Source organism: Adiantum capillus-veneris, chromosome 29 (assembly GCF_014529385.1).
Source record: "Adiantum capillus-veneris isolate H3 chromosome 29, ASM1452938v2, whole genome shotgun sequence".
NCBI lineage: Eukaryota > Viridiplantae > Streptophyta > Polypodiopsida > Polypodiales > Pteridaceae > Adiantum > Adiantum capillus-veneris.
In genome coordinates this window covers 99,759,521-99,767,355 of record NC_140959.1, presented here as the reverse complement: position 1 = coordinate 99,767,355, position 7,835 = coordinate 99,759,521, and the positions used below count along the sequence as shown (strand labels likewise).

Below are 7,835 nucleotides of genomic sequence, written 5' to 3'. Positions count from 1 at the left end.
TTAAGCTAGAGTAAATCTAGTTTGATTAATTTAAAAACATTTAATAAAAGAAACCAATGAGAATTAAGTCTCCTAGAAGACTATTGGGCAGTCTCACAAGGGGTCCAATGAGCATTTAGGAGCCCAATGGCTTGCCTAATTCCTATTGGCCAGGAGGCAAAGGGGTCCAATGAGAGTTTAGTTTAATTATTTAATTACCTAAAGCTCTCACAAAAGGGGAAAGGGGGACACATGTCAAAAGGCTATCACTTATGTTGCTTAATGGTGATAGGCTAGCCCTGGGGAGGTCCAATGGGATGAGAGCAAGAGCATTTAGCAAGAGGGCTCTCCCAAGAGAGAGAGGGGGCTGATTTTTGCAAGGCATTATCACACACACACACACACACAATCTCATGTGTGAAGAAAGAGAAGAATATCTCTTCCCAAGCTTTAATGGAGAGCTCATCACCTACTCCAAGCTTGTGAGATAGAAGCCTACAACGACACACTCTTGGCTTGTGGATGCAAATCCAACCAAGAGCCAAGCTTCAATGCATGCTCATCTCCTCTACCAAGCTAATTACTAAGCTAAAGCTATGCTAATATGAGTGATTATGTGAGGAGATGTACATCTTTCTCGTAAGATACTCCTTCTTCCTCTCAATCTACTCTCATACCCTGCTAGCTCTCACCATCTTCGAAGGTGTGTGAGGTCTTGGGTCTGAGAACGGGGATAATTAAAGTTGTGTTTGTTTAGTGTTTTACTTAGTGCATGAAGCTTTCATCTTCATTGCACTAGCTAGTCTTGAAGGAACACAAAGAATTGTATTGTACAATGTCTCTCTTGATGGGAGAAACCGTAATACAAAGCCTTTTGGAGGGGGGACCGGCTCCATAAAAATCCGGTCCTCAACTGTTGTCAATAGCTTAATTTCTCTCTCTTTTCAAAGTATTGTTGATGCTATCTAACTAGGTGTTATGCTTTTTGTTGCTCTCCCCACCCAAGCACTCTTGTAATTCTCATTAGGAATCTATTCTAATGAAATGCCCACTATGTTCATGCTAATTTCCGCTACACATAAGTTTTTAGACCATTAAATGTTACATTCACACACACACACACACACACACATGTCACATATGCATTGTAAGAATATTGTTATATTTAATATATGTGTATGAGTTTATATAGTTGATGTGTAGGTGTATGAGTTAACATAGTCTAACGAGAAATACCACTCATGGTCTTTGAACTTTATGAAGCCCTCTAGAGCGTTCACAAATTTGTCCCTACCTTGTGTTGTTTGCAACTTCATCTCTAGTCAACACCCTTCTCTTGAGCAGGTTTGCATATATCTATTTTTTTCTTATGTATACTTTTTGATTCACTTATGAAGGCTAGGTGGCTAGGATATGCTTTGAGGAATGTTGGATTCTCTATGTATGATATCTTTTTATGCTATGTGATATATTTTTGTGCTACGTTATGTAGGCCTAAACCTTTTTATATATGTTGGCATGTTTACTAGAGTGAACTGTGAATGGATTTGAATGGTACGGAAGGTACCCAAAAGGGTAAAAAAGGTAATAAAAGAAGGCAAGGTACGTTGTTACAATGGGCAGGGCTCAATCCATCCAAGATAAATGTCAAGAAGAAGAAAGGTGAAGTTTTTTCCAACTTACCAAAGGCAGTTTCTACTGATGAGAATTCTGTATTATCTTTAGCAGAGAAGGTAGAGTTACAAAGAAAGATCAAAGCATGCGCCGCATTTCAAGAAGATTGGCTACAGAAGTTCGAATGGTTGATATATAATGAGGAGGCAACAAATTTTTACTGTAAGTTTTTCTTGAAATATTCTCATCATCATAGTGCATATTCAAAATAAGGTTCTATAAATTTCAAGCTTAGCAATTTAAAAGCTCATTGTAGGACCGAGTTCCATTTAAATGCAATGGATGCTTTTCTTCTCGAAGGGAAGGAAAGCATTCAAAATAGTATGAAGAAGGTAAAAAGATTTAAAGATGAAGCATTAGCTACACTCTTCAAAGTTGCATATCACATGGCTAAAAAAAATTATGCGTTTTTCTGGTTTTTTTGATTTTATCGGATTGTTACAAGATTGTCATGTTCCATACTCCACTTGTCTGTACAACGGCGATAAGGCTTGTGCTAAAATGATATTCTGTATCGGTAAGTGCCTAATGGACTCTACCTTGAAGAAAGTTTTGCGGAGTCCTTTCTTTGGTGTACTCATTGATGAGTCCAATGACATTTGTAAGCATGGTCATCTGATTATTTATTTATCTTATCTTATTGATGAGTGCATTCTAGCTAACAGTTTTTATGGCATTGCACGTGTAAGTGATGGAACAACAAAAACCATCTTTAATGTTGTTTGTACGGAGCTAAAAAAAAGTAAGCTTGACCTTAGAAAGCTTATAGGTTTTGGCAGTTATGGTTGCTTAACAATGACTGGTAAGGAGAATGGGGTTGCGGCATTGTTCAAAAAACTCAACTTTCAAGGTTTCCTCTTGCTCGCACACACGCAAAGAGTCAAGAGTCAAGACCTTAGTCGAGAGGCTCTGCACATTAACTCTTGTTCCAACTTCCTTTACAAGTTTCTTTGAACCTTGAGCCTTAGTGATGAAGGATAGATAAATCTCTTTAAAGAAAGGAGTTTTCGTGCAAGCTGTTGCAAGTCGCAACCTGGCTCTACAGGTATTATTATTGTGCTTGAGTTTTCCTTTGATGCAATAGTTTATTGATTTGATTTCAATAGCCTGCGGATTAAGTTTGATTGCCTTGAAAGTTGAAGGTGGAAAGCTCATAGGTTTTGTTAAACAATACATATTTCATGTAATGAGAACGCTAGGACATGCCTTTTTGTTTTATTAAGCTTTAAGGAATGTGGATCTCATGTTAGAAAAGAAACTCCAGATTTGATATTCATGATGTGACAGGGATTGAGAAGTTGAGCATTTGAAAGTCCAAAGTGAAAAGCTTATTGTTTAGTTAAGCTATATGGATTTCATCTTCATAAAAGAAAAGAAAAGACTGGATTTTATATTGAGAATCAAAGATTAGTCCACTTGTCAACATCTATATAAGTCTAGATTTTATATTCTGAAAAGATGTAAGTAGCTTTACATTTTAATGTTTGTCTTAGGAAGAGAAACTAACGCTACAGTAACAACTTGAATCACATAGAGACAAGAGAGACATGGCCTCTCTCTCTCACACTCACACACACACACAGACGTCACATATGCATTGTAAGAATATTGTTATATTTAATATATGTGTATGAGTTTATATAGTTGATGTGTAGGTGTATGAGTTAACATAGTCTAACGAGAAATACCACTCATGGTCTTTGAACTTTATGTAGCCCTCTGGAGCGTTCACAAATTTGTCCCTACCTTGTGTTGTTTGCAACTTCATCTCTAGTCAACACCCTTCTCTTGAGCAGGTTTGCATATATCTATTTTTTTCTTATGTATACTTTTCGATGCACTTATGAAGGCTAGGTGACTAGGATATGCTTTGAGGAATGTTGGATTCTCTGTGGATGATATCTTTTTATGCTATGGGATATCTTTTTGTGCTACTTTATGTAGGCCTAAACCTTTTTATATATGTTGTCATGTTTACTAGAGTGAATTGTGAATGGATTTGAATGGTACGGAAGGTACCCAAAAGGGTAAAAAAGGTAATAAAAAAAGGCAAGGTACGTTGTTACAATGGGCAGGGCTCAATCCATCCAAGATAAATGTCAAGAAGAATAAAGGTGAAGTTTTTTCCAACTTACCAAAGGCAGTTTCTACTGATGAGAATTCTTTATTATCTTTAGCAGAGAAGATAGAGTTACAAAGAAAGATCGAAGCATGCGTCGCATTTCAAGAAGATTGGCTACAGAAGTTCGAATGGTTGATATATAATGAGGAGGCAACAAAATTGTACTGTAAGTTTTGTTTGAAATATCCTCATCATCATAGTATCCTCATCATCATAGTGCATGTTCAAAATAAGGTTCTATAAATTTCAAGCTTAGCAATTTAAAAGCTCATTGTAGGACCGAGTGCCATTTAAATGCAATGGATGCTTTTCTTCTCGAAGGGAAGGAAAGCATTCAAAACAGTATGAAGAAGGTAGAAAGCTTTAAAGATGAAGCTTTAGCTACACTCTTCAAAGTTGCATATCACATGGCTAAAAAAAATTATGCGTTTTTCTGGTTTTTCTGATTTTATCGGATTGTTACAAGATTGTCGTGTTCCATACTCCACTTGGCTATACAATGACAATAAGGCTTGTGCTGAAATTATATTCTGTATCGGTAAGTGCCTAATGGACTCTACCTTGAAGAAAGTTTTGCGAAGTCCTTTCTTTTGTGTACTCATTGATGAGTCCAATGACATTTATAAGCATGGTCATCTGATTATTTATTTATCTTATCTTATTGATGAGTGCATTCTAGCTAACAGTTTTTATGGCATTGCACGTGTAAGTGATGGAACAGCAAAAACCATCTTTAATGTTGTTTGTACAGAGCTAAAAAAAGTAAGCTTGACCTTAGCAAGCTTATAGCTTTTGGCAGTGATGGCTGCTGAACAATGACTGGTAAGGAGAATGGGGTTGCGGCATTGTTCAAAAAACATGTCAATCCATTCTTAACATCAATACACTGTGTGGCACATAGGGTAGCCTTAGTCGTGTCAAATGTTGCTAAAAATATAGAGTTTTGAAAAATTATTGAGAAGCTTGTTAGCTCTATTGCATCTTACTTTAATGCAAGTTCCAAGAGATTGGAGGAGTTGAAGAGTACACAAGAGGAGCTTGCATGCCCTGTTCTGAAGATGGAGCATACCTTTGACATTAGGTGGTTGAGTAGATCAACTGCCATAAGTAAGGTGTGTACCTCTCTTGATGCTATTTTATTGGAAACCAAAGAAAATGCTCCAAATTTGTTTGCGGAACTTTCTAAGTTTGATAGCATCTATTGCCTTCACTTTTTGGCGGACATTCTTAAAGGTATGGCTGTGGTTAGTAAGTTGTTTCAGAAGGAGTTTGTTGATGTGACTACTATTCATGCCATTATTCAGAAAGAGATCAATTTGATCCGAGAATACTATATAAATCCTCCTGATATTGATTGCAATGCCCTCACTTTTGATGCTGGAGGTTACAGTTTCTTGCCAGAGTATGGACTTGATAAAGGTCATTTAAGTACTTTGAGAGGAGCCATTCATGGCAACAAGTACTTTGATATTGAGATAGACAGAGATGTACTTGGAGTTGATTTAACTCGAGCTCTTGAGTTTCAGATTTTGTTTGCATAGGAAATCATCAAAAATCTTGAAGCTCGTTTTGCGGATAACTCTGTACTAAGCAATCTCCGAGTTTTAGTACCTACACAATATCCTACGCTCGAGAAAGCTCTCAAGGGTTATGGTAAGTCCAAGACTAAGGAAATTTCCTCTTTCTATGGTAAGGAAAAATCATTGGCAATAGTGAACTATGCACCTTTTATTAGTGAGGATGATTTTATCAGTGAATTTCGGTCTTTTAAACAACAAGCATCTATAAGTTGGGTCCGCTTTAGCCTCCCCGATGTTGCATTTGCAATAGCATGCAATGCAACATGGAGAGACTCTTATCCCAACATTTCGACTGTATGTCAAATTGCTTTGGTACAGTGTTCGTCTAATGCCATTTGTGAACGAGGCTTTAGTGCACGCACACTCATAAAAACAAAGTTGCGTAATAGCATGGAAGTGCAAAGTCTTGATGCATTAATAAAGATTAATATTGAAGGTCCCTCCAAGCTTTGTAATATAGAGTTAGAGGAGAGCATGGTCTTATCGGGTGCTAAAGCTCACAGAAATTTGTACACTTCACAAGGTATTTTCAGCTTGATTATACAATCATGAAGGTATGCGTTTCTTAGTGTTTTTTTGTTATTTGCTGATGTTTATTTTCCTTCACATTACTAACTTGTCTTGGGAAAAGGAGGAGTGGGTGTACTTTGCCAATGCTCTTGGTTGAAGTGCACTTGCTCTTCCTCTTCCCCAAGAGAGATTGGCGTAGCCATCTAAGATGGTGATGGGGTTCAATTCCCTTACTCTCTCCTCTTACGCTCAATCTTTTTTTAGCACATAATTACGGTTGCAATTGACACATAACAGGCTATCAAATTAATCTCGTTCATGTTTGCTTGACACGTATTTGTAGATGCTTTTGGTATGTAGAGAATTGGTACTCTATTAGCTAATAGCTGACTTCTGAGGACACAAGGTTTTTATTTTCCCTTATGTTTAAATTCAAGTTGAAAGTGCTTTTGCTGAGTGTTATACTCTCTTTGGGTAGACATTTAGACTTGAGTTGATTAGATTATGCTAGGATTGAACTTTTGAAGGCTTAAACCTTAGCTTGGGTCCTCAACTTTCAAGTTATCGTTCTACTACTTAATATTTTTGTGATGCAAATAACATTTATGTTTGGTTTAGATCATTGCCTGAATTCAAATTTTTTTGTGCTTATTGGTTTTTATATTAGTAATGCAAGAGAATATTTTTATGGTTTTACAAATTTACAAGGGGCTATGCTGAAATTCTATCGTTTTTCTCTAAATTTGTAGTTTTACACTATGGTATGACGTAGAAGTTAAATATCATATTTCTTTACGTTATTGCAAGGAGTCCAGAAATTGGATGAAAGGGAAAATTTTCGTCTTATTTGAGGTTGAGGAGGTTATTGCCTCTTCAAATTATGTCAAGCCGTTTCATTTTGGGATGAGAAGGATTTTTTGATGGTTCAACTTTAAGTTTTTCTCGAGTTGTACACCTACGATATTGAACCCATAGAACTAATGGACATGTCAAACAACGACGCAAGCAAGATTTTGACCAACTTCAAGAAAGAGTGCAAAGAATCCACACCTTCTATTACAACACAAAAAGTCACATGGAAGCATGACAAAGAGCTTTACGCATTGCGATTTAAATAGTTTGACCCATATGCCTACATTAACAACCAAGCCCAGCCTATAGATGAGCTTCTTTTTTGAGTTAATCAAATTTAATTGCATGTACTCTTTCATGTAATGTTTTTTGCTTTTATTTTCTCTTTTTTCATCTCAAATTTCCATGACTCTTGCCATTCAGAACATGACAACAAGAACCATGTAGTGCTGCTCGAACATGACAACGCAGGCATCAAGAGGCAACGAACAGTAGATACACAATATACTCCATCACATGCATCAGGAATGGACGCAAGTATGTAGTCATCACTAACAACGACGATAGAAGGAAGAGGGAGCACACTCGAAACCCTCCTTCAAAGATGTGTAATGATGTGCTCTGCTTCAAACCTTTTGTTAAAAACTTCATTTTTGCACCGCTCGTCACTTGTAGAACATTACATGTAGCAAGAATAATAGAAAAATCAATGATTTGTAAGTATAATACCACAAGCACCACAGGATACAACATCTTGCAAGCTCACCTGCAACACTGCACGAAATATACATATGTAAAAGAAACACGAAAAATATGAAATCTTCTAAATCCTGATAACGTCTTCCTCATCTTGTCTTCCACGTTTCAGCTAATGTGATCGCATTTATATACATTTTGATAAATTCAACTGGACTTACTTTCGAGATGCATTCAATTTTGAATACATTGTAATTTGAACAATCTGCAACCTAGCTGATGCTGTATGTTCACCTCTACTACCCCATTTTCCACCTGCTGCCACATTCATACGTGTTTCTTCTAATTTCAAATTGCATTTGGCCTAAATTAGAGTGTGATTTTGCAATTTTTATTTTGGTCTCCTTAATGTTTTCTACTGC

General features: G+C 36.6%; 1 pseudogene; it reads left to right on the top strand.

Annotated features, from left to right (window-relative positions):
- The first annotated feature begins 1,931 nt into the window (after window positions 1–1,931).
- Window positions 1,932–7,262, top strand: LOC147419652 (uncharacterized; annotated as a pseudogene).
- The last annotated feature ends 573 nt before the right edge of the window (window positions 7,263–7,835 follow it).